This window comes from Macaca fascicularis, chromosome 20 (assembly GCF_037993035.2).
Source record: "Macaca fascicularis isolate 582-1 chromosome 20, T2T-MFA8v1.1".
Lineage (NCBI taxonomy): Eukaryota > Metazoa > Chordata > Mammalia > Primates > Cercopithecidae > Macaca > Macaca fascicularis.
In genome coordinates, this window is record NC_088394.1 from 25,084,419 (window position 1) to 25,111,742 (window position 27,324).

Here is a 27,324-nt window from a genome sequence, read left to right on the forward strand (position 1 = left end):
AGATTGAAAGGGCTATAAAGTTGGGGAACAAAATGGATTCTATACCTGAATAATCAATTAATGCCCCTTTAATGATTGTGAAGGCAGTATGCACAAATTCCAAATCTATCTCAAGAATTAACCAACCAGGCAACAGGGCCCCGTGCCTCAGTAGATAAGTCAGCAGGGTGTGGTTTGCAGGCGATCCTGTTTTACCATAAAACAAGGAGACAGTGATCCATGTTTAATCTCCACACATGTGGCATATGGGAAAAGGGCTCAACAGAGCTTCCTGTCAAAGTGTATGAGCTTGAGGGTCCGAGAAAGGGGAAATTATATGCAACAATACAAAAAAGAAAGGGAAGGTTTGCTCCTCAATCAGCCAAATATTCTGACAAAGAGGAAAGATTGAGAGAGTAAAATCAAGATTTAGGCAGCTGAGAAGACCCGATCAGTAGAGACTCTGGAACTGAAGATTTCCTGAACTTTGTAATACTGCTTCTGTAGCTTTTGTTTCTCAGAAGACACTAATATTTTTTCCATTGTTTATGAAAATGTCCAGATACATCAGCAATAATCTTTACACACCACAACCTCTGCTGACATATCCCTCTTGGGGAGATGAGCTGAAGACAGGTGAGAGAGTTAAATGGTGTTTCAAGGCTTGAAATAGTGTGTTATAATTGTGCTGTTGTCTCTACCCCCACATTCCAGAATGTATAGAAGCTGGGCCACATTCTTCATATTCTCAGTGCCTGTTTAGGGGCCAGGAACTTGACAGGTGTTTGATAAATGCTCATTGAATAAATAGGTTTATTAAATAAGAAATTCACAGTAAAAGTTCAATTGTATTTTGAGAGGTCAGAAAAAGGAGACTGAACAATGAGCTGGAGCCATTATTGTTAAAACATGTGGCCGAGCGTAGTGGCTCATGCCTGTAATCCCAGCACTTTGGGAGGCCAAGGCGGGCAGATCACGAGGTCAAGAGATTGAGACCATCCTGGCCAATATGGTGAAACCCTGTCTCTACTAAAAATACAAAAATTAGCCAGGTGTGGTGGCTCACGCCTGTAATCCCAGCTACTCGGGAGGCTGAAGCAGGAGAATTGCTTGAACCCAAGAGGCAAGAGGTTGCAATGAGCCGAGATCGTGCCACTGCACTCTAGCCTGGTGACAGAGCAAGATTCTGTCAAAATAAACAAACAAAAAAACCAAAAAACCAAAGCTCACAAAAAAAATGTGGTGTGGCAGAGTAGTTAGGGATAAGGTGCTCAAAAAACAACTGCCCAGTACCATTCCTGGTTTTACCACTTAAGAGCTGTGTGAATTTGAGCAATTTACTTAATGCCTTTGCCTTAATTTCCTCATCTATAAAAATGGCGAAGACAACATTATCTAGCTCAAGAGGTTGTTATGAGGAGCAAATAAAGCAATTAATATAAAATATATGATCAGCACACATAGAATTCCACCGTTATTACTCCTAGGGATGTTTTCCAAAAACACTCAACATGCATTTATACAGATTCACCCAATAGATGCTTCAATTTTTATTTTAGTACCAGTGACTAAGCTCATCAATTTCATAGGCTGCATTTCATTTAATCCTGGATGACCATTTTTTAAATATTTCAAATACGTCGAACGTGTTCTCACCTCAGTGCCTTCACCTAAATGCTTCCTTCTCAGAGAGATATTCTCAAACTACACTGTTAAAAAGCGCCCACTCCAGCTGGGCACGGTGGCTCACGCCTGTAATCCCAGCACTTTGGGAGGCTAAGGTGGGCAGATCACGAGGTCAGGAGATCGAGACCATCCTGGCCAACATAGTGAAACCATCGTTACTAAAACTACAAAAAAATTAGCTGGGTGTGGTGACGCACCTGTAGTCCCAGATACTCGGGTGGCTGAGGCAAGAGAATCTCTTGAACCCGGGAGGCAGAGGTTGCAGTAAGCTGAGATGGCACCACCACATTCCAGCCTGGAGACAGAAAGCAACTCTGTCTTAAATAAATAAATAAATAAATAAATAAAACAAAAATAAAAAAATTTTAAAAAGCACGCACTCCTACCACTCCTACTCTCCCTTTCTCTTCCGCTATTCTGCTTTATTTTCCTTTGTGGCACTTCTCATCTGAAATAATATGAAATAGTGGCATGATTGTTTTCTGTCTATCCTACTAGTATGTAAACTCTATGAGGGCAGGGACCTCATCTCGTTCACTGTTGTATCCTTGGGGCTAAATCAGTGCCTGACACGTTGTGGGCATTCCATGAATATTTAACAAATGAAACAATGAACATTCTATCATCACCATTTTACTTAATTTATTTTTAAATTCTTAACTTTTATTTTAGGTTCAGGGTACATGTGCAGGTTTGTTATATAGGTAAATTCAGTGTTGGGGGTTTGGTGTTCAAATTATTTCGTCACCCAGGTTATAAGCATAGTACCCTATAGGTGGTTTATCATTTCACACCCTCCTCCCACTCTCCATCCTCACATAGGTCCTGGTGTCTATTGCTCCCTTCTTTGTGTCCCCGTGTATTCAGTATTTCACTCCCACTTATTAGCGAGAGCATGCTGTATTTCATTTTCTGCACCTATGTTAGTTCACCTAGGATAATGGCCTTCAGCGCCATTCATGTGGCTGTAAAGAACATGATCTTTTTTATGACTGTATAGTATTCCATGGTGTATATGTATCCTATTTTCTTTATCCAGTCCATCACTGATGGGTATTTAAGTGGATTCCATGTCTTTGCTATTGTATCATCACCATTTTACATGTGGGGATAGCAAGTCTCAAAAGACTGAAGAGACTTTATGACTATAATATACAAGCAAAAGGAGTTGAATTAGGATTTGAACTCATGATGGAGAGGTCCAGAGCTCTTTCCACCACACCTTTGTGGTTAAATATTTAGAGACTTCTTCTGGCCAATATGGTGAATTAGAGCTAATCGAATACAGACCTTTTGCACAAGGAGCTGTGGCAAATTGCTGAAGAAAAGGTTTTAAAGGCAGAATTAATGAAATTGATAGTAAAAATAGATGACCTTGTTAGACTCGTATTTGGAGTTAGCCAAGCTAGAGGTTAAGAATGTAGTTTTTTAGGCTGCCAAGTCGACCTAAGACTTCTGACACCAGCTACAAGTTTGGGGGCCCTCAACCCCATCCTCATTTCAGATCAGCTGGCTACAAATTTGGGAGCTCCCAAGGTCACCCTCAGGTGCAGTACCAGAGGGACTTGCAAAACTCAGGAAAGAGTAATACTTACAATTATGTTTGATTATAGTGAAATGATACATACTACAACCAACCAAGGAAGAAATGCAGAGGCAGAATCTGGTGGGTGATGGGGGTCCCAAATGCAGAGCTTCTGTCATTTTTAGATGTCTTATCCTCCCAGCATCAATATATGCCAATATGTGTGCATTACTGCCAATCCGGGAAGCTCACCCAAGTCTCTACGTCCGAGTTTTTATTGGGACTTTTATTGGGGTCAATAACTTAAGCATGACTGAATGAATTAATGCCCACATGGCTGAACTCAAATTCTGGTTTTCCTTTCCTCCCTAGAGGTTAGGCTAACATGAGAATCAAAGCTCCAGCCCTCTGATTGCATGGTTGGTCTTTGTGGCATGGCCAATTCCCACCTTGAACCATCTCGTTAAGATAAACTATCAAGTGTCATCTAGGGTCCCAGCGCAAATTCCTATCATTCAGGAAATTCTAAGGATCTAGGTGTTACTTCTCAGGAGCCAGAGTAAAAGTTAGGCCTCTCTTCTTTAGAGGCCAAATTCCTTACTTCACAAGATATCTCTCCAATTTGGGGGGATTTAAATTAAAGTCGTACTTTTTAACTAGGAGTGATTTGACTCCCACCCAGAGGCATTTATCAAAGTGTAGAGACATTTTTGGTTGTCACAGCTTGGGGTGGGGTGTGCTACTGAAATCTAGTGGATGACGTCAGAGATGCTGCTAGATATTATACAGTGCACAAGGCAGCCTCCTTCCTCCAACAACAAAGAGATAGCTGCCTCAAAATATCAGTACTGGTGAGGCTGAAAAACCCTGTGTTAGAGTAAATCCAAAAATCAGCATAGACATGTATGGCTTGCATAGATCAGAATATATGCAGATGAATTTTATCCTCTTGCATTCTGTTTTGTTCCTGTAAACTAAGTGTGCTCTGATGAGGCTGTTCTTATGGATAAACTATCCAAGAATCTGTTTATAAATGTGGTTGTCACACCAGGCTCCAAATATCTAATGTTGTCCACCCTGACACACTCTAGGCCAGAGTAACTCATAGGTATAAAAGTACTACTGTTGTATACTCAGTTATTTTAGAAGCTACATGAACAAGGCATTAAGTAACACTGAATCATATAATAAAGAAGCTTTACACATGTTACTTCTCTTTCTGTCTGATTATACCAAGGAGAATGTTTCCATTTGGCTAATATAGCTTTAATACCTCTCTATCATTAGCATACCATCCTTTTTTTTATAAAGGGAAAGTGAGTATCAGACTTAGACCCTTCACCCACAACAATATCTGTATTAAATTTTTAAAAATGTGTTTTGCTTCTGTTTCTGACATAATTTGTACTTACCATCAGTTTATGGCAGTGGTTCCAGTGATCTCTTTATGGAAGATACAGCAAATCTCCTTATTCAAATAATTTTTCTCAGGGAGTATATGCTCTACTTTAAAATGATAACTTTTTATATAAAAATCATTCAATTTAAAGAAGATATTAAGTGAATATTATAGAAATGTCTAGTGCTCACCCATATTGGGTTCTTTCCTTCCTTCTGGGCACTCAAGAGAACTGTATTTCTCGTATTCCTTAGAGTTAGACAGAACTTGACATTATTCCTGGCTGAAAGGCTGCAGGCAAGAAAAAGCCCATATGACCTCCCAGCTATTTATTATTATTCAGCCACAGTCAATCAAGAAGTTGTGTGTTAAGATAATTGCTTCCCATTCTGGTAGAGTTTCCTTAAGGGACTATATACAGCAGAGCCTCCTGCCAAGCAAGAGTGGACATGTGGCACAAACAATAAACAAACACTTGCATTCAGCAACTGACACTTCTGGACTAATTTGTTATCCCAGAGTAATCTAACCTTCTTTGTAACAAGAAATTAGTACCAGGAGTGGGATGATTTTATAACAAAATCCTAAAACATTTAGCATTCACTTAGCAGGATAGGTGAGGAGAAAGGAAACTTCTACTAAAGGCTATGAACGTGGTGATCTCTGTTTAGCAAATGCTTGATAAAACTGTCCTTTGCGATAACTTTGGAGGCAGGCCACATGTCTGATTAACTTGTAGCTCTAGGGGAAAAGTTGGAAAATGCGACATTAGGAGTGTGTGTTGGTTGATATTGGCTGCATGTGGCAATACATTACATGAAAGCAATGAGCTAGGAAAAAATTGGCCAGTTTGCAGTCAGAAATGAAAGAAAATAGAGAGCTTCCAGAAAATGTTTGCATAGTGATAGAATGAGAGATATCCAGATCTGGCAAAAAATGAAACACTTTCATGGTAGCACTGTACCAAAGCAGCACTTTCTAATGAGGATTTACTGTTAAATGAAAATCCTCCTGCATCAGGAAGATATTTCTTCAATGTCAGTCATTAATGTCTTCATGAAGTTCATCTTGAATCAGAATTATGGGATCATCAAGGGGGAAAAAGTCCTCAAGGGACTGATTTTGCAGTCCCCTGATGAACAGGGATAGAAGGTAGGGTTAGTATGTTTAGCCATGAAGATCTGAGAGGGAAGAGCCTGGAACGAATTTGGAAGGAGAGGCAGACCCCACAAATGGTACCAATGGGAGATTTGGGACAGCCAGAGTTATGACAAGGACTGTCTATGCAGGGCAGAGAGGAACTTCCAACATGAATTTTCATAATTCAGGTAACAGCAACAGATTCAGGTAGAATCTGTTTCATTAGGAAGGATTATAGGTGAGTTGGATGCATGGGTCAAAGAGATAAACCAAGATGGCCCGTTGCACATGTCTCCAGTAGAGAGCTGATTATCACACTGCATCCCATTTTTGTACTCACTTGTACAACCACTCTAGTTTAGATATCACTTGAAAGCAGGGCTACTGCCTTTTTATCTCTGTGTGGCCAGTTCCCAGCACAGGACCTCATCCAGCATAGTGGGGCTGCATTATAGTTCCAAAGATGAATAACTAAATGAGTGGAAGTGAATGAAAGAAGTATAAATTGACCAAGTGGCAGAGTCAGGGACCAGGGTTTGTATCTTGTCAACAGAAAGGGGAGTTGTGGCGGGGGGGTAGGATGGGTCGGAACTAACAGTAAGAAACCAGGAGACTGGTTGTGGGAATTCAGAGGACTTTCATTCATTCTTCCATTTTTTTTCAGTCATTCAACGAACATTTTTTCTCAGCACTTACTGTGTACCAGACATTGTCCTACATTCTGGGGCTATCGCGATGAGCCAAAGAGACATCATGGTTGCCCTCATAGCACTTGCAGCCTAGAAGACTTTATTTTACACGTGAGAAAACTGAATCACAGAGAGGCTATGAGATTTTTCTAGGGCAACAGAGTCAAATATCGACAAAGTCAGGAAAGGAGAACATATCCTGACTCCCGACTTTTGAGCATTTAACATTACACCAAGGATCACAAGCAGTGATCCTGGAGCCAAATTGGGTCCTCACAACATTGTGTTTGCCTTACAGTATTTCAAAAATTGGGAAACCACAAACATCAACTTTAGTTTCTGAAAATCACCAGAAGATCTGGCAACCCAAGCCTCCTCATGGAAAAAAAAATCACTACCAAACAAACAATACAAATTGGCTGAAGCTAAGTAGCAGGCAGTGGTTTAGTTTCAATACAGTCACTCTGTTCTTGATCACCTTTCAGCTGGCCCAGCTCATTTGTTTTTGTTACCTGCCTGGCTCCTGCCACTATGTGACATTGCAGTCCCTGCTCTACACTCTGTTACCTTTAATTTCCTCATCTTAATGCTGAGGATTCTTTAAGCCTTCTAACAGAGGATGAAAAACATCATATTCCCATCCTGCAAGTGGATGCTGTTGGTTACTCATCTTTTCTCTCTCATCTGTTACCCCCGCATCCACCCCCTCAATCAATTCCTGCTTCCAAACAGTGATATAAATGTCCAGGGGTCCAGTGGGGTTCATGCATCCCTGCAACCCCAAACCCCAAGTAGCAGCATTGACTTATAAGGAAGGGCACCATCATTTAGTATTTTCATGTCCCAATCATTCTGGTCTCTAAGTTCATTCATTATGTATGCAAAAATGGTAATATGCTGGTATTTTAATGCTCTTAAGCATACAATATTCTTATTAATCCAAGTGCCTTTTTTACATCTGTAATTGAATGGTTTACTTTATTATTGCTTTATGGTAACGACTCTGCATTTTCATTTTTCTATAGGGCGCCTAATTTTAACAGGAGGGCAATCAGAATAAGAAGGGCTGGCTGTACTAATTGCCTTCATTATAAGAACAGCTAGCATTCTGGCAACAGAGTGATGGGGACTGGCACTGGATTGAAAACACACAGGGAGGGCGGTGGGTCCCTCTGGCTTCTGGGATCTAGAATGCTGCTTCTTATCAAAACAGATCCCAGATCTGCACAGTGTGACCTCTTTCCCCCAGTGGTGATGGTTTGAACATTAACATGGATCGAGGGCTATTTATATCAGTTTGTATATTTAATCAGTTTTTTTGCAATTTTCAGCGAGATGTGAACTCTATCCCTGTCCAAGGCGTTTGGTTCAAATCAGCTGAGGCAGAGAATAATCAAGATTTATGATTCTCATTCTGACTCGCATCACACAGCCACCGCAATTGCTACTTGCCAGCTGCCTACCCCATCCCCAGCCTGACTGACACCACTTCACTTTCTCTCCAGCGAGTGATTTAATGTCCATCTTGAAAACTGTCAAAACACTTCTGGTGCTCCAGATAACAGCTGTGTGGTTTCTGTGCTTCCCCTAAACACCGCCCCCCACCATACACTGGGTTCCCACCCGTCTTGCCTTCCAAAGGATTTGCATGTCTAAAGCCCAGGGGATGCAGAGCTCCTGGAAAAAGGTGCCAAGCCCAGAGAACACAATGGCAGTCACCTTTGACAGTTGGCAGTGGGAACAAAGAGATGACTTGAGTCAAACTGGGATAATTTTATATTGCTTGATCTTGGCCTTAGTGGAAGGTAAATGTGCAAAAAGGAGAGTGTCTAGGGCCACAGCTCTTGCATCTGTTTAAAGAAGTGCTGCTGTCTATTGGGGCACCAGAATTATAGATATACGAAGAGCCATTAGTACATTGTGTCTTCCCTACCTAAGCAAAAATCAGTGTCCTAAGACAGAGAAAAAGCTCTGACCATTCCCACAGCCAAACTAGCGATGATCAGAAAGAGCAGGGCTGTGACAGCCCGAGGACTGAGGCTTTGCATTTCTAAGAACTTGAACCTGCATCAGAATCATCTGCGGGGCTTCACAAACACAGTTTTTTTAGAACTGCATGTCGAAGGCACCCCAGGTGATGCTGGTGCTGCTGCTCTAGAAAACACACTTCGGGAACCTCTCATGTCATGATTAAGAGCTTTGCTACTCTCAAGGTGTGGTTCATGCACCAGCAACATCAGCATCACCTGGGAGCTTGTTGGAAATGGATCTCAAGCCTCATCCTAGACCTTCTAAACCAGAATCTGCCTTCAAATAGATCTTTAGGTGATCCGTGTGCAAGTTCAAGTGTGAGAAGCCTGGGCTGAGAACACAAACTCCGGGACCCACATTACTGAGGTTCAAACCCAATCTCTACATGTATTAGTTTTGCCAATTTTGGTGAATTAATGATCTATGCCTCAGTTTCCATATATGTAAAATGGGGATGGGTGGTAAGAATGGTTCTTGCCTCATAAAGGAATAGATGTGCTCATGCATATAAAGCCCTTTCCACAGTTCCTGTTATGCTGTAAGGACTTCTTCAATGTGATTGTTAATACTTGAACATTTGGAGCTTTGAAACATCAAAATAGCCCCAAGTGAGGTACTGGTCACTGCAAACACATACATGGTGAATTTAATTTTAGTAGAGTTGCACCGTAGTCAGCTATAGGCCAAATTTGTCTGGCAGATTTATTTTATGTGTTGATTTTAAAAAAGGAGTGTGTTGTCAACTTTTATATGTGGGTAATTTTACATACATATCTGATTTTCATCTTCCTTTGAAAAGTTAAAAGATCTGTCCACACTGGACCTGCATCCCTGCGCAGGAGTGATCAGCCTGCATCATTAGATGGATGAGATGGGATAGACATTCTTTCCTGTTGACTTCTGTCCTCCCCATTCTCTATTATCTTACACTCAACCCACTTTACTCATTTGTGTTACCCATCTGGCCATTGTAGATATTTGAGGTAGCAATTGCTGCATCCTATTATGTAGTTTCACTGAAAAAGATAAGATGTGGTAACTCATGAATGCAACAGAGACCCACAGAGATGTAAGGCTATGAGGATGCCCAGCCGCGTACGAGTCTCACACATCAGACATGCAGCCCCTTCCCATACAAACGCAACCTCTAAGCACTTCCAATCTAAGTTCTATTATTATTATTATTATTATTATTGTTATTATTGAGATGGAGTCTAGCTCTGTCGCCAGGCTGGAGTGCAGAGGTGCGATCTCAGCTCAATGCAACCTCCGCCTCCCAGGTTCAAGTGATTCTCCTGCCTCAGCCTCCTGAGTAGCTGGGATTACAGGCACGCGCCGCCACGCCCAGCTAATTTTTGTGTTTTTAGTAGAGACGGGGTTTCACCATGTTGGCCAAGCTGGTATTGATCTCCTGACCTCGTGATCTGCCCACCTTGGCTTCCCAAAGTGCTGGGATTACAGGTGTGAGCCACCACGCCCAGGCTACAATTACTATTTTTTTAGGGACAGGGCCTTGCTACATCACGCAGGCTGGAGTGCAGTGGTACTTTCTTAGCCCACTGCAGCCTTGAACATCTGGGCTCCGGTGATCTTCCTGCCTCAGCCTCCCAAGTAGCTGGGACTACAGGCACATGTCACCATGCCTGGCTAGCTTTTTAAAATTATTTTTTATAGATATGGTGTCTCACTGTCTTGCCCAGGCTGATGTCAAACTCCTGACCTCAAGCTATCCTCCTGCCTCGACCTCCCAAAGTGTTAGGATTCTATGCATTAACCATGGCAACCAGCTAAGTTCTCTTCTCAGCGAAATTGTAAATACCTTTCAGGTGAATTTCAGTGGAAATCAAGAAATCTAAATCTAAAATGCTAGTGGTGGGTGATATGTATTGGCTCACTCTTCATCTACAATTACATAGTGGACACTTACTGAAAATTGGGAGAGGGGACATGTTCATAATCCCATGCTCTAAATCAAGGGCCCACAGACTTTCTATAAGAGCAGATAGCAAACATTTTCAGCTTTGTGGTCTAGGAGGCCACCTGCTCTACCTTTGTAGCATGAAAGCAGTCTCAGACTATATGGAAATGGAGGAGTGTGTCTGTATTTACAGACTGTACAGACAGGCAGTAGGTCCAAACCTGGCTTGTGGATGCCAGTCAATTCAAAGGTCTGTTTTTTGTGCAGAATTTTCTTCCTTTTTTTTCTTTTTTTTGTTAGAGAGTCTTGCTATGTTGCCCAGGCTGGTCTCAAACTTCTAGGCTACTCAAGTAATCCTCCTGCCTTGGCCTCCCCATGTGCTGAGATTACACCATATCTGGCCTACAGTGCTTTTTATTCTGTGAAAACACTGTTTTAACAACTTTAATAACTGTATGTTTAGTAGAGATGGAGTTTCATCATGTTGGTCAGGCTTAGCCGGGTGTGGTGGCGCATGCCTATAATCCCAGCTACTGGGGAGGCTGAGGCAGGAGAATCTCTTGAATCCAGGAGGCGGAGGATGTGGTGAGCCAAGATCGCGCCATTGCACTCCAGCTGGGGAAACAAGAGTGAAACTCCATCTCAAAAAAAAAAGAAAAAAAACCCAACCGTATTCACTTCAATGTACATACCATTTGCTATTTCTTTTTTTTTTTTCCTTACCTCACTGGATTTCTTAAGCATTTTTTCATGTTTTTAAAGCATCGTAATGATTTTCTTTGTTAATGGCTGCAGATTATGTCATCTTGATGCATCATTTGTACCACTTACTTTCCCATAAAACTATTTTTATCTTTAGGGTATATTTATGGTGACTATATATACATAAATATATATTTTTTATATATATATATTTCTGCCTCAAACATTGGCACAACTGCTCTGATAAGAAGAAGGTTATTCAAATAGATAGAAGAATAGAGTTAAAGCAATTTTTTACTATCTTAATTTTTTTTTTTAAAGACAGGGTCTCACTTTGTCACCCAGGCTGGAGTGTAATGGTGCGATCATAGTTCACTGCAATCTCAAATTCCTGAGCTCAAATGATCCTCCCATCTCTACCTCCCAAGTAGCAAGGACTACAGGCACACACCACCAGGCCTGGCCAATTATTTTATTTTATTTTTTTGTAGAGATGGGGCCTTGTTATGTTGGCCAGGCTGGTCTCAAACTCCCGGCCTCAAGTTATCCTCCTGCCTCGGCCTCCTAATGTGCTGGGATTATAGACATGAGCCATCATACCTGGCCAAAAATCTAATGTGCAAAAAGGAGCTCTCCTACCCAGTCTTTATCTCTGATTTTCTGGTTGATATAGCAGAGTGGAGTAGAATGCACATAAGGTTTGCTGCAAGACAGAGATGAGTTTGCACCCTGGCTTGTCACTTATAAGTTGTGTGACCTCAAGAATTATTGAGATTGAGTCTCAGCGTTGTCATCAGAAAATGCTTTCTCTGTGAGGTCATTCTGGGTATTAAAGACAACGTCAGTGGGTGCAGTGGCTCACACCTGTAATCCCAGCACTTTGGGAGGCTGAGGCAGGTGTATCACTTGAGATCAGGAGTTTGAGACCAGCCTGGCCAACATGTTGAAACCCTGTCTCTACCAGAAATACAAAAATTAGCTGGTGTGGTGGCACACGGCTGTAATCCCAGCTACTTGGTAGGCTGAGGCAGGAGAATCTCTTGAACCCAGGAGGTGGAGGTTGCAGTGAGCAGAGATCACGCCACTGCACTCCAGCCTGGGCAACAGAGAGAGACTCCATCTCAAAAAAAAAAAAAAAAAAAAGGCAATGTTTGTAAAGCACTTAGCTCAGTGCATGGTATCCAGGACATGTCAGTAAGTGAGATCTCTGCTTATTATAATAGTTCATTGGTTATGCTGCCTCATGGCCCAGTTTGATAATCCATCTTCCCTTTAGACCTATGGCATAAGAGTCCATGTAGGAAGAGCACCCTATGGCCACTTCATTTACTTTTAAAACAAGTCTTAGGACTGGGCACAGTAGCTCACACTTGTAATACCATCACTTTGGGAGGCTGAGGCAGGCAGATCACCTGAGGTCAGGAGTTCGAGACCAGCCTGGCCAACATGGTGAAACCCTGTCTCTGCTAAAAATACAAAAATTAGCAGGGTGTGGTGGCACACGCCTGTAATCGCAGCTACTCGGGAGGCTGAGGCAGGAGAATCACTTGAACCCAGGAAGCGGAGGCTGCAGTGAGTTGAGATCGTGCCACTGCACTCCAGCCCAGGCAGCAAGAGCAAGACTACATCTCAAAAAAAAAAGTCTCAATTTACATAGTGCTTTATGGTTTATAGAACATTTTCAATGATCTTTAGTTAACCTTTGTGTAATTCCAGCCTTAGTCAAGTTGACAGAGCGTAATCTAGCACAGGCTGTGGGTCAAGTCCAGCACCCCCATACTTGGTGAGTAAATGAAAAGCTGGATTATCTAAGTGACCTGCTAACAGTTGCATGGCCAGCAAGGCACTTGTTTGTGGAATATGACTTATCTTTATTCTGTGGATCCCATTTCATTCATAGTAGTTACTAATGGATAAAGTTCCAACTTTTGTTGTTTTTTTTTAAACTAAATTTCATCCAATCCCCTTAGACCATATGGGTACATGTTGCTTCTATACAGATTTGCAGAGAATAAAAAATTACATTCCTAAGATACCTGTAATGTATGAGAAGCCGTGCTACTTTTTAATAAAAGGACAAATTTTCCAAGAGGAAAGGACTGTAACATCACCTGATGTTAAGATAGGGCCTAGTTAGGTTGGTGCAAAAGTAATTGCGGTTTTTGCCTTTAAACATAATGGCAAAACTCACAACTACTTTTGCCCCAATCTAATAGGTTTTGTTGATTGCCAAGTCTCCTTGGGCTTTCCAGCACCTACTACCACACTTCATTCTTACCCTGGGTCTCACATCTGGAATCCAACATGCTCCTCAGAACATTCGTGCTGTTCTTTTGAAGGGATATTTTATGGGATTATTCAGATCTACTGGCCACAAAACCCAGCAATCCCAGAAACTCCAGCCACTTTGTTTGAATCAGAGTTTAGGTCTCAGAAGAACTGGAACGCTGCCACTCAATGGAGTTTTTGATTGACTGGTGATGTGCCACCGGTTCTTTATTAGAGGGTAAAGAGGGGTGATGAAGTCAACTATTTGGCAAATGCTGAAGGCTAGGACGGGCTCCTACGGCCTCTGCAACATCGATTGATGTCACATCATGGGAGCACAGGCAATAACAGGGAATTCAGTTTACCAAGGAACCTCTGGAAGGCTTGAAAACAACATCCTTTTTTTTTTTTTCTTTGTTTTTGTTTTAGTTTTGAGATGGAGTCTCATTCTGTCACCAGGCTGGAGTGCAGTGGTGTAATCTCAGCTCACTGCAACCTCCGCCTCCCAGGGGACTACAGGCATGTGCCACCACACCCAGCTAATTTTTGTGTTTTTAGTAGAGATGAGGTTTCACCATGTTGGCCAGGATGTTCTCAATCTCTTGACCTCATGATCCGCCCGTCTCAGCCTCCCAAAGTGCTGGGATTACAGGTGGGAGCCACCGTGCCCGGTCGGAAACAACATCCTTTTTGAGAAACCTCCCTAGTTTCTCCTTTAGGTTATAACCAGGACCAATCCTTGGATTTCAAAAGCCAGTATACTAGGGCTTAGTCAGACGGGATGCATTTGGTCACAACAGAAAGCTCTGGTGCATCAGTTTACACCATAAGAACAGTTTGTTATTGCACCTAGGAGGAAGTTTGGAAGGTAGAGTGGCTCCAAGGTTGGGTAATTCAGTAGCTCAATGACGTCACCAATGACCTGGTTATTCCTATCTTTCTCCTTTGCTATTATCATATGTCAGTTTTCCATGCAGGCTAGCTTTGCCCCATAGTCATGAAATAGATACAGCAATATTAGGCATCACCTCCAGAATCTCCAGAAGAACAAGAATATGGAAAAACAAGATACGACATCACTTTCTGGTACCCCTTTGTATGAGAAAGGAAACCATTCCCAGAAGCTCCCCGGCTGATTTCTGCTCATGTCATTTCTCCAGAATTTGGTTATATGTCCAGCCCTGCATGAATCACTGGCAAGAGAAATGGGGTTGCCCTAATTGTTTTGGGTCAATCAGATGTATGCTGTAAGTCTGATATGAGAAATGGCACTGGTGCTCAAGCTATCAAAGAAGAAGGAGCCACCAAGACCTTCCGCTGTGTAAGGCAAAGTGGAAGGGAGATGTCCTCATGGGACATTTAAATGACAAATGCTAAACCTTTTGCGTGTACATGAATCCATGGGCTAAGCATTTGGAAAATCCCATGGGACTCATGATATTCCTCTGAGGCAATGAATCTTTATTCATAAGGCAGAGCTTTCCCTGTTTCTTCAAAGTACCCCTGCTCATAAATATCTACTGCCTAAGTCCCAACTGCAGACCTTTGGACTATGAAGAAATATCTATTTTACTTCTTAAAACAAAACTTAAAGTAAAATCTGTTTCACTTTTCAAAAACAAAGGTAAAACTCTGAACTGGGGATTACTTTGCACTGTAGCCATGCCATCAGGAAACTACAGACAGTTCCATTCATAAGAAATTTCTGTGGTTCTCATTGGCCAGTAACCGTCAGGAAACTACAGACAGTTCCATTCATAAGAAATTTCTGTGGTTCTCATTGGCCAGTAGTTGAAACATGACCCAGGGAACTATTACATTCCATCTTAAAAGCCCAGGGCGACCGCTTCCTCTTCTAAGAAGCCTTGAATGAATGAGTGAATGAGACAGCAGAAGAATTAGGTGAGAACAGCTTCCTAGGACCACTGCCAATTATACAACTACTAACTGTTAACATTCATGAAGCACATTATGAATATGCTAGGACCATAATAATCATAGCAACTATACACAGTAGGCATTCTCTTATTAATCCTGATGTAACAGAAGAAGAAACTGAGGCTTAGGAGAGGTTTAATACTTGTTCGAGTTCACACATCTCGTGATACAAGGGGGTGGGCCTAAACTCAGTAATGGCTGACTCCGTGGTCTTAACCCTTTGCAAAACTAAGGATCTGGCTGGATTGCAGTCCATCTCCCAGGAAAGAAACAATCTGGAAAACAAAGAGTCTTCTTAAATCAGAGTAAAGATTAAAAAGAATAAGAGAGGACTGGGAGCAGGACTCATGCCTATAATCCCAGCACTTTGGGAGGCCGAGGTGGGTGGATCACCTGAGGTCAGGAGTTCGAGACCAGCCTGACCAACATGGTGAAACCCTATCTCTACTAAAAATACAAAAATTAGTTGGGTGTAGTGGTAGGTGCCTGTAATCTCAGCTACTTGGGAGACTGAGGCAGGAGAATTGCTTGAACCTGGGAAGCAGAGGTTGCAGTGAGTCAAAATGGCACCAATGCACTCTAGCCTGGGTGACAGAGTGAGACACTGTCTCAAAAAACAAAACAAAACAAAACAATAAGAGAGTAAGCAAAGATGAGGTAGGTATTGTATTTTTAAACGACTTTAAAAATTGTGAAAATTAAAGATGATCATAAAGATAATAAAGATAATTTATTATCTTGTGTGGGTATGACTAGTTATCAAGAAGAGAGACTTTTTAAAACAAAACTATTTATTTTGTAGAGATGGTTTATCATTGTGTTGCTCGGGTTGGTCTCCAACTCCTGGTCTGAAGCGATCCTCCTGCCTCCCAAAGTGTTGGAATTACAAGCATAAGCCACTGTGCCCAGCCTGAGAGAGGCTTCTTGATCAGCTTGCTGAGTGCAGTGCGATGGGCTAGTTTCTCTGCCAGCCAGAGATGAGGCTGACGTGGCAGCAACAATGCAGTTTATAAAAAGCCAAAACTATCCCACATCTCCATGTGTGCTGCTTCTCTAGGTGTTGGGGAAGATATTCATGATATTGGACAGTTGTTGACATATATATTGATTCCATCTCCGGACAGAAGCCTAGCTAGTCCAGGCCACTTTCTATATTCCAGTTGTGAAACCATCCAAGTTTTGGATTAAACACAGAGCCCTGACCTACAGACAGGAGGCAGAGTGGTAAGGTGTGTAAAAATATGGATTTTTTTGTCTATGGCCATACCACCCTGAACGTACCCGATCTCGTCTGATCTTGGAAGCTAAGCAGGGTCGGGCCTGGTTAATACTTGGATGGGAGGTTTTGGCATCAGAAAATTTTAGGTTTCAGTCCTGGGACTCCACACGCATCAACTATTACTTGTTGTTTTATTTTTATTCCTATCCTGACACAGTCATTCACGAATTCTGAGAATTTGGTCAGGTCATTCTTTACCACCGAGTTTTTGTCACGGGAACTTGGGTTTGATAATACTGTTTCCAGAATGATCATGAGAAAAAAATGAGCTAAGAGTTATGATGCTGTGGTAGCTCCGGGAGACCTGGGGGCAGGACCGGTTTCATGGTCACATGGCCTGAACAGCCACAGGGGCCTGCACTTGGAAGGGTCCCATCCCGTGCTTGGTTTAATGGTCCACTGTTGCCATCTTAAAATTCTTAAACATTTTTGAACAAGGGTCCCCACACTTTATTTTGCAAGAGGTAGTTTTTTTTTTTTTTCTTTTTTTTTTTTTTGAGACAAAGTCTCACTCTGTCACCCAGCAGGCTGGAGTGCAATGGCATAATCTCGGCTCACTGCAACCTCCAATTCCTGGGTTCAGGTGATTCTCCTGTCTCAGCCTCCTGAGTAGCTGGGGTTACAGGCACGTGCCACCATGCCCAGCTAATTTTTGAATTTTTAGTAGAGATGGGGTTTCACTATGTTGGCCAGGCTGGTCTCAAACTCCTGACCTTGTGATCCACATGCCTTGGCCTCCCAAAGTGCTGGGATTACAGGCATGAGCCACTGCGCCTGGCAATTATGTAGTTCTTTCTCCCTGGGAGAGCCGCTGGATTTACTGAAGCATCAGTTCCAGGAGAAGGATGCTGGCCTGAAGGAGCTGGCCCATGAGGGGCTGTTTCCTGGTTGTTCACCACCATTTCCACATGCAGTGTCAAAAGAAGTGAGTTATCCCCTGGTTTGATTTTTGAGAAACCAGGATATGTCCTTTCTTAACCTCACACCTCTGCACACACTGACCTGTTTGCTGAAAAAACACCCGTCCCCTGAGCACCTGTCAATACCAAATTCCTAGTCCCCCCATCGTTCGCTCTTTGAGAGCAAGACCTGTCCAACTTGTGAGTGTGCGACATGGCAGCATGGGCCTAGGGACGTCTGTAGGTCCAGGCTTCCTCCTTTCATGTGAGGTAGATTTTTGTCTCATCTTCGTGTGATCACTGGGTATGGTGGTGAAGAATAGACCAGCCTGCCTAGGTTCACATCCTAGCTCTGCCCATCTCTAGCTCCATGATTTTGCGAGAGTTACATAAATACTCAATCCCTTAGCGTCTTCACCTGTACAAAAGGAAATAGCTGGGTGTGGTGGTACATACCTGTAGTCTCAGCAACTCTGGAGGCGAAGGTAGGAAGATCACTTAAGCTCAGAAGTTAGAGGCTTCAGTGAGCTATGATTGTGCCATTGCACTCTAGCCCAGGCACCAGGTGAGACACCGTCTCTAAAAGAGAGAAAAAAATAATGCTAAAATTGTTTATATTCCTAGATTAATGATGAGCTGCAAATAAATCAGTGCAAAGCACCTGGAGCCATGGCTGGTGCATAGCAGGTAGTCATATTTGTAATTATTAGAAATATTATGCTTTTTATCCTTCTATAACCCAATTAAGTAAGACCTGTAGAGCCCATCAGAACCAGTTTTGTACTTCTCCTGGGAACTTGCTGGCTGTACTCACCGAGGCACCATACACCTACTCACCTAGGTTGAGTCTCACTCCCTTCAACCATAAGAATTCTAGGAGTGAGATCTGGCATCTGCCGGAAATGGTATCAGTTCATAGAACAAATATGGCCTTGAGTCTTAGAAACCCGAGCTTGAATTTCATCTCTTCTACATACCAGCTATGTCAGACTCCAAGTTATGAAAACTCTTTAAGTCTTATTTTTCCCCTTTAAAAAGAAGATAATAGTGCCTGTTTAAAGAGATCCTTCCTCTACCAAAAAACATGAGCTCCATAAAAGCAGGGGGTTTTGTCTGCTGTATTCATTGCCGCATTCCTCAGACATTGCCTAGCATGTAGGACATGCAAAAGAAATATTTGTGAAGGATAGAATTGTTGAGAGAAAGAAAGTATTGGATTTATGTAAAGTACCTAGTGTGGAGATGGGCATCGACAGAGCAGACACTGGGTAAAACCATGGCTATGGATGTTACTGAGGTGGCTGTGGGTCCAGCCAAGGCTCCATTCAGAGCGGGACTGCCTGCCTTGGGCATGTTGCTGGGTTGAGAAGTGATTTTATATAGCAAGGGTGAGCAGAGGAGCTGAAGCTGAAATCCAGGCACATGGCCCTGCCACTCTCCACCCCAGGAAGAACCAGAGAAAGAGATGGATACAGATCATTCAGTAGCTCCCAGAAATGTGGCACCAGGAAGGATCCCAGCTTACACTCCTGTGGGCCGGGACGAGGCTCCCGGCTCTGACTCATTTCTATTGGAATAAGCTTAAAATCCTTGTGTGACTTAGCTTGTTCTAGGAGGACATTTGTATTCCAGGCAGGGAGGGGGCTGGGAAAAGCTGGCACACACTGAAACACACTCCACTCCAAAGGCAAGCTTGATTATCATTGCACTTATTTTGACTAGGCAAGTCTTAGATCCTAATCAAGCAGAGAGGCGCAAATTGGTCCCAAATTAAAAAACCAAAAGGGAAGAAGGATCATTTAGAAAGCATGTCAATAGGAGCCTCTGGCCTGATATACCAGCCGCAGGGCCCAGCAGAAAGAGGGAGTCGTGGTTTTAAGACTGATTCAGATTCAGGCCGAAAGTATTCTTATAGTAAATTAGGAAAACGTGGCCCTCGCTCAGGCATTCTCTTTACATCCATGGGAAGGTGTATATGAGGTGGGACCCACTCATTAAGATCTGAGCGTCAGACTGCGAAGGTAAGTGGAAAGAATACAGGTGTCTGGGTGCAGTGGCTCACACCTCTAATCCCAGCATTTGGGGAGGCCATGGTAGAAGGACTGCTTGAGCTCAGGAGTTTGAGACCAGCCTGGGCAACATAGTACGATTCCCGTTTCTAACAAAATATATATTAGCAGGCAGGGCATGGTGGGTCTAGCAGGCTGGGCATGGTGGATCACGCCTGTAATCTCAGCATTTTGGGAGGCCAAGGCAGGCGGATCACCTGAGGTCAGGAGTTCAAGACCAGCCTGGCCAACATGGTGAAACCCTGTCTCTACAAACATTAGCTCGGCCTGGTGGTGGGCACCTGTAATCCCAGCTACTCGGGAGGCTGAGGCAGGAGAATTGCTTGAACCCGGGAGGCGGAGATTGCAGTGAGCCGAGATCACTCCACTGTACTCCAGCATGGGTGACAGAGTGAGACTCTGTCTCAAAAAAAAAAAAGGAAAACAAAACAAAATATATATTAGCCAGGTGTGATGGTGCACTTGTAATTCCAGCTGCTTGTGAGACTGAGGTGGGAAGCTTGCTTGAGCACAGAAGTTTGGGGCTGCAGTTATCCATGATCATGCCCCTGTGCTCCAGACTGGGCAACAGAGTGAGACCATAAGAAAGAAAGAAAAAGAGAGAGAGAGAAGAAAGGAAAGAAGGAGGGATGGAAGGAAGGAAGGAAGGGAGGGAGGGAGGGAGGGAGGGAGGGAGGGAGGGAGGGAGGCTGTAGAATTGAGCAGGCTTGGATTTCACTTCATGCTGCATTGCTTGCAAGCTGGGTGATCCTATCCTCTCAGAGCCTCAAGTCCCTCATCTCCAAAGATAGTATGAAGGCTGGGGCGTAGTCAGGATTATGTGAACAAAGAAAGGAAATGTGGTTGGTAAGAGAACACTTTGCATATAGTATTGCTTAACCAATATTCTCCCAGTCCACGCCTCCACAATCTGCAATTGAAGTTCCACGATCAGATTTCAGGCCCTGGGTGACCCCAGGAAAGTCCATGTGGACTGCAATAAATGAGAGAGTCTCACCTCTGATTGCTTTTTCTCCAGGATCTTCCTGGAGTCTCTGCTCTCAGGCTCTGACATCCACAGGTTTCTGGGAGGAGGACAGAGCAAGAGAGCAACTAGATGAAGGCAGGGTAATGGGCATCCCAATATCAGGGCAAGAGTATAGTGGGTTCTCACCATATATGGTGGGCATCACTGCAGATGCCCAGTGACCGAGGCAGCATTTAAGGGAGCTGTCGGTGTGGATGCCTGAATGGCCTCTTCGGCATCTACCACCGAAGCCTGACCACAGCGCCTTACATTCACCATCATCTACAGTCAGTCATTCAATACACAGTGACTGAAGCCCACTTTGTGCTAGGCCTGTGCTGGCCTGAGAAGGTGCAAGTCATGGATCCCGCTCTTATGCTATGTGCCATACAGAGCAAGTCGGCTTTCCTTTCTCTTTCCAGACCCCTTGAGAATACCCCAAATTACCCTTTTCCCTATTCCACATGGCTTCCAGGTTGCTCTCTGTCCTGGACCCTTGTCCAAAAGACATATTCTAGTTCATCCATTTCTTTGTTAATGTGTAATCCCTAAAACTGGAGGTGCTCCATGAAGTGGCAGGGGTGGGGTGGTCTCACCAGCATGGCGTGAAGGTTTTAGATTACAGATGTTTGTTGTCTCCATAAGGAGAACTGATTAAGAAAAAAAAAAAAAAAACACTGATGTGAGTTCAAGACCAGCCTGGGCAAAACAGCAAGACTACATAACTACAAAATAATAATAATAATAATAATAATAATAATTAGCTGGGTGTGGTGGTGTGCACCTGTAGTCCCAGCTACTTGGGAAGGTGAGGTGGGAGGATCACTTGAGCCCAGGAGGCAGATGCTGCAGTGAGTCATGATCGCCCCACTGCACTCCAGCGTGGGCAACTGAGTGAGATCCCATCTGAAAAGAGAAAAAAGAAACAAAAAACTGATTTTAACCTCATCATCTGCCCATATCTCTTTGACCATCTCTATGAAAGACATTGATATAACTGTGCTGTGAACAATTTTAATGAAATCAAATCACAATCCCCAGAAATTAGCAGTGGTACAATTTGGTTTAGGTAGGAACAAGCCATGAGTGGGTTACATTCTCAGAAGGAAGAAAACCAGTGTTGTAAATGTGAAGTGGAAAGAGACAGTTGTCAAAGGAAATGTAGACGTGGCAATTATTGGCTTGGTCTCTACCTCTTTCTTCTCTCCTCGCTGATACTTTGAGAGTGTTTGACTTCAGAGTTATCATCTATACGTGGACTGGTAAACTAACTTCTCCAGCCCAGACACATCCTCAGTGTTCCATATTTTTACACCCAACTACCTCTAAATAATTCCTCTTAGATGTTTCAAAATATCCCAAACTGAAGCTGTTCTCTTCACAAATCCCTTGGCTAAAGCTGGTTCTCTTTCAGAGCTACCTCTATCGGTGAAATCAACAATATCCATTCTTTTGCACAAAACACAAACTTAGGAATCATTTGTGATGCTTCTTTCTCCCTCAGTCTCCCACATATAATTAACCACTCACCTATGGATTGTAATTTTAAAAGTCACTTGAGTCTGTCTACTTCTCTTCTATCTCCTGCCAATACCCTAGTTTAAAATCCCATTTCTTTCATCGGAACTCTCAAGGGTATCCCAATTGGTCTTCTCGCATGCAATCTCTCCCTCACACTGCAGCCAGAGGGATGCTTTCCTAACGCGCAACTGATCACATTATCCTGCCATTGACTCTGTGTTCCTAGGTACATACTTAAATCTCTTGGTGGTATCTCCTTGTTCCTATGATAAAGATGACACCTTGGAGCTGACAGTCACGTCAACTCCCCATGACTAATTATGGGAACTGTGAGTACAGGAAGAGTCCTTTCTCTAAGCCAAATACAGGGCTGTTATCCGCATAAGAGGTGTGGATACTGGGTAGGTAAAGATAGCAGGTGTTCACTGAAAGTCTGTCTCTGCAAGGGAAGCAGCCTCTAAATGGAAAACCTTGCGAGAAATAAACAGTTGTTCAAGGATCCATACAGGTGGACTGAGATAGTGATTTTAGCAAGAGACTAGGAGGCCAGGTAAAGTTATAGTTATAGAAAAGCTACAACTGAGTGGAATCAGGACATGTGTACCAAATTTGTATCAGCCCCGTTGAGATAACACTGGCTGGTGAGGCCAAGGCACTCAATATACACACTGCAGCTGAGCATGTCTATTCATGGATTTGGGGAAGCTAGGGCTGACAGGAGTTTGGCATGACTTGGTCATAATGAATTTCTGTTGGTTTCTCCCTGCTCAAAAACCATCTGTTTATAATGCCTTCTAGAACTGAACTAGGGTTAGATGTGACCCTGCCCACTCTGTATTTCCTGGGATCCAGCCTTGATGGTTAGTCTTGCCTGAAATTGAGCTCATTTGTCTGTATCAGATCTCCTGGTGTTTTTCTCACCCACCTGCCCTGGATTTTTGTTTTTTCTTTCTTGAAGTTCAACTTTACCTTATCATAGATGCCTCCATTTAAGCCATTGATTGAAATTCCGAGAGAGAAAGGAAAATTAGGTGTACTTTTTTCCTATGCATTCCATCTCTCTTGTCTCTCCAGAGATATTAATCAAGCCAGGTCACTCCCCTGTTTAAAAGCTTCCAGTTTTCTGCAGACTAAAGTTCAGGTGCTCAAAAGTGGCATACAAAATGCTTTGTAACATAATCTGTGTGTTGTAGGGTTTCTTGGCTGCAGACACAGAAAATATCTAGAACAAAAGGAAAGCCTTAAAAAGAAAGCATTGGGAAGAGCTCATAGGATGTAAGGAGAAACTGAACAAAGAGGTCCTGAGAAAGAACTGGAACTGGATAACTGGATGGAAATCCAGGAAATAGGAATGAAGAGACAATGTCTTTAAGACCTGGTGACCAACATGAACCAGCTCCAAGACTTTTCCTTCAATCCCTCCATGACTTAAATTAATGGAAACCCTCCCGTTGTGTGACTTCTTGGTGTGGGTACCAATCAAGGTATCTCACTTCCCTTGGGTAAAAGGCAATGTTCTAAGCTCGGCCCACTTGAGTAGGAAGAACAGTGACATTCTTAAGCCCATGCACAGAGCATTCTTGTCTCGCGCCATATACCTCAAGAGGTCTCCACTCTAGTCCTTCAGCTGCCACGTGCCTTTCCACGAGATAAGGAGGCCACAGGCCAAGGGTACATACCTTCCAGGATCTGAACCCTTCCTCTGGACCTTCATGTTGCTTGCATAGACTCCAGACTTCTCTACTCAAGTTGCCTCTTTCTTGGACCTCTTCTCCTAAGGAGAGGCTGTGTGCTAATGTTTAAGGAATATAAAGCCTATTTATTGTCCACTGATCTTCAGTGTGAGTGTTGTGTTGTACTCACACACGTGGAAAAAACCACTCAGAGTAAGAGACAGAACTGGGAGTAGGAAGAGAAGTTGGGGCAGACAGAGGGTTGGGATTTAAGAACCATAAGTTAGGAGCCAGGTCTTCCCATGCTGCCAATTTTGGCAAATAAATCTGAGAAATAGACGATTCTAAATCTAAACTTGACCTTCCAGGCCATTATGAACATAGAAGGAGAGTATATGTTTCACTGAGCAGTTTGTTGGATTGCTTTGTAATTTTCAGATACCTAGGTATGCGGTATATCGCCTTTCATTGGCGCCATTACCCTGGCCCCTGCAAACGTGCTAGATGGATCTATCAAAGGGAATTAGGGTGCTGCTACTTGAAGAAGGGGCACAAGAGTGGTCCACGTGATACTGACATGCTGTTTTCTCAGATCTGGTGGCCTGCCTCCCACATGGTCAATTGCCCCAGTGCTTCCAGTCTTGCCTCTAGGGTCTTTTCTCAGCAGAGTAGCCAGAGGGATCTTTCTAAGCATATAACAGATCAGGCCACTTCCCTGGTCAAAAGCCTCCAATGACTCTCCCTATCTCTCAGAAGAGTCAAAGTCCTTCATGTATTTCCCAAAGCCTTACATGATATGGATGTGTCCCAGCCCCACTCACTCTCTAACCCCTCTCCTGCCACCCTCCTCTGGCTTCCTCTGCTCCATCCACATGGTCCTCCTCACTGTCCCTCAGCTAAGTGAAGCACAGCCTCTGGATCTGCCATCCCAGTGCCTGGAATGCTCTTCCCCAATTGTCCCTGTGGTGAGTTCTCAGCTCCTTCAGCTCTCCACTCATGATGCCTTCTATGACTCAACTAAAGAAGGAGAACCCTATTCCCCAGCAGCATATTCTTTCCACCTTCCCTGCATTATTGTCCCCAATAACACTTGTCATCACACTGTGCATTTTACTTGCTGATTTGTATACTGTCTATCTAGACAGACTAGAATAAAATCACAAGGGCACCTGAGCCTATAGCCGTCACATCTGTACTGCAAGCGCATAGAAGAGTCCTGAACTCAGAGGAGGCATTTCCCAAATGTTGAGTGAATGAATGCCTGCATGCCCACGCCCTTGAGCCTCTGCTCATGGTCCCTCTCTACCTAGGATGACAGCATCCACTTCTCCAATGGTTCTTTCTTCAAGGTCTAGCTCAGCATTGCCTGATCTTGGTGACATCAGAGATAAGGCAACACCTTTTACCTTATCTCCATTTGACATCGCTTTTTGTCCATCTCACCACAGCAGAATTCTGCACCTTCTTTTGGGTACTGCCATCATATTTTACATACACTTCTATAACAATGCACACCCTATTAAATTACTGTCCTGTTTATTTTCTTTTAAAAAATGTATATAAGAAGTACATGAATACATTCATATTATTAAGCATAGGTAAAGTGAAGATGTCCATTACACTCTAAATCGATCTTTTCCTGACAGAAGTGATCTTGCCTGGGAATTTATTTACATATATAGAAATAAAAATGCAAAGTTTTATTTTGAGTGTGTGTATGTGTGCTTTTTTATCTATGTGTTGTTACATTTTCTATTAAGATTTGCAACTTCTCCATGAAATACTTAGGACAGCTGTCCATTTTATTTTATTTTTATTTGTTGTGGGTGCATAGTAGGTGTATATATTTATGGTGTGCACGAGATGTTTTGATACCAGCATGCAATGTGTAATAACCACATCATGCAGAGTGGGGTATCCATTCCCTCAATCATTTATCCTTTGTGTTACAAACAATCCAATTACACTACTTTAGTTATTTTGAAACATACAACTATGTCGTTATTGACTAGAGTCACCCTGTCATTCTATAAAATAGTAGGTCTTATTCATTCTTTCCATCTTTTTGTACTCATTAACCATCTCCAGCTCCCCACACCCTTCCACTACCCTTCCCATCCCCTGGTAACCATGCTTCTACTCTCTATGTCCATGAGTTCAATTCAACTCATGGACATTTTATACCTATATATATTCTCCATTTCAAAAAACTTCAGCATTGAATTATATAGAATTGCATGGTGATTTAGTTAGCCATTCTCCATCTTATGGATATTTAGATGGTTTTTATCATTGCAACAACGTCTCAGTGAATGTTCTTATACTGGTCTCTTAGTGCAGATATATTTCTGTAGACTAGATACCTAAATGGGAAATAGAGGATCTGAAGAGTACAGATTTTAATCTACCAATTTGCCCTGTAAAAAGCCTGCAGAAACAACACTTCCATGAAAGCAGAATGATTCCAGTGTTTTTACAGTCTGCATATTTACTGGGAGAAAATGTCTCATTGAAGTTTTAGTTTTTATTTCTCATGATTACTGAAGTTGAACATGTTTGTGTCTATTTACCGGAAATTAGATTCTCTCCCTCTTTGACTTGTCTGTCCATATTTGGAGGCTCATTTTTCTTTCCTATTGCTGTCAGTATCTTTCTTTTTCTTTTTCGAGACGGAGTTTTACTCTTGTCTCTTGTTGCCCAGGCTGGAGTGCAGTGGCGTGATCTCTGCTCACTGCAACCTCTGCTTCCTGTGTTCAAGCGATTCTCCTGCCTCAGCCTCCTGAGTAGCTGGGATTACAGGTGCATGCCAACATGCCCAGCCAATTTTTTGTATTTTTAGTAGAGATGGGGTTTCATCACATTGGCCAGGCTGGTCTCGAACCCTTGACCTCAGGTGATCCACCCGCCTCTGCCTCCCAAAGTGCAGGGATTACAGGCGTGAGCCACCGCATTTGGCCTGCTGTCAGTATCTTTCTGTGTCTCTGTTTGTCTTACTTGACTGTGAACACTCGTGGGGTGTTCATCACATTTACCTCAGGTTCCCACTTCCAGGACACACAGCTGGTGCTTAATCAATGTTTGTTCAGTTGCGTTATGGAAGTCATAAGTATTACCCTTAACATAGTTGTCACTGTCATCTTCATCATCATCACCATTTATTTATACTTACTGTATGCTAAGCACTGCCTTAAGAGGTATACATACACTGTCCCTAATTTTCATATTACCTCACCCAACATGGTCACTATTGGTGTCTCTGTTTTAAAGATAAGCAGCTGAGATGCAAACTACCTAGGCTGCCCAAGTACACTGAGCACACTCAGCTCAGGGGAGGTGAGCTTATGAAGCTAGTGCTTCTCCTTCACAGCTGTGGTCTTCATCCTGGCTACATGCTGGAAGCACCGAAACAGGCTAGGCAGGGTGATTCATGCCTATAATCACACTATTTTGGGAGGCCGAGGTGGGAGGATCACTTGAGACAGGGGTTTTAGAGCAGTCTGGGCAACACAGTGAGACCTCGTCTCTATAAAAGCATTTTTAAAAAATCAGCCAAGTGTGGTGGTGCATGCCTGTGGTTCCAGCTGCTCCGGAGGCTGAGCTGG

At 43.0% G+C, this 27,324-nt stretch overlaps 1 protein-coding gene and 1 long non-coding RNA gene across 16 annotated transcripts in view; one reads left to right on the forward strand and one right to left on the reverse strand.

The window, feature by feature from the left end:
- HS3ST4 (heparan sulfate-glucosamine 3-sulfotransferase 4) overlaps positions 1 to 27,324 on the forward strand; it is a 441,709-nt gene that overhangs the window by 322,061 nt on the left and 92,324 nt on the right. The window lies entirely within an intron of this gene.
- The window catches only part of LOC107128340 (uncharacterized), a 103,409-nt gene that overhangs the window by 60,395 nt on the left and 15,690 nt on the right, over positions 1 to 27,324 (reverse strand). For 5 of the 10 annotated variants that reach the window (XR_010583813.2, XR_012428829.1, XR_012428828.1 and 2 more), the window contains exons 3-4: positions 20,520 to 20,586; positions 17,910 to 18,032 (exon numbers count right to left, since the gene is read on the reverse strand). This is a non-coding gene — a long non-coding RNA (uncharacterized lncRNA). Of the gene's footprint in view, positions 1 to 11,100; positions 15,202 to 17,909; positions 18,033 to 20,519; positions 20,587 to 27,324 lie in introns of those variants that run through there. The other 5 variants (XR_012428835.1, XR_001487332.4, XR_012428830.1 and 2 more) reach the window with 3 other exon arrangements.